The sequence below is a fragment of the Loa loa genome (genome assembly GCF_000183805.2).
Source record: "Loa loa unplaced genomic scaffold supercont3.228, whole genome shotgun sequence".
NCBI classification, from domain to species: Eukaryota; Metazoa; Nematoda; class Chromadorea; order Rhabditida; family Onchocercidae; genus Loa; species Loa loa.
Window position 1 is genome coordinate 71,980 of NW_018108408.1, and position 543 is coordinate 72,522.

Consider the following 543-nt stretch of genomic DNA (forward strand, 5'->3'; position numbering starts at 1 on the left):
GAGTAGCTACAATAGTTGCTAAAGATGATAGCTTATTATAGTGATGATAGTTATAGTTGTAGTAGTTGTAGTCGGTTCATTGTTATGTATCAGTTCAATGTATATATGCATGTATGTGTAGTTGAATAGATGGATGGGCTAAGTTTCAAGGTCATCAAATGATCCAGTCGTTGTCATTCATTTCATTTGACTCATTTCATTTCAATTCCTTAAAGGAAAAAAAAATTGCACGGTACAAAGAAAAAAAAAAAAGGAAAAGAAAATGGAGGAAAAAGAATATCAATGATGGAATGAAATGAATTGATGTGAACAATGTATTTGATTATAAAATAGAAAAGAAAAGAGAGGGAGCAAAGAAAAAAAAATAAAATAAAATAAAAATTTTAGTTGTAATTCAATTTTAAGTATATTAAAAAAGAATGAACCATCTTCTGTATTTCTTTTTATCCTTTTCAATCATTTATTTTAATTATTTCTATGACCTCTTCAGGCATTTTTTTTTTTGGTTTTAAAAAAAAAAAGATCTATTTTGTTTTTTATTTC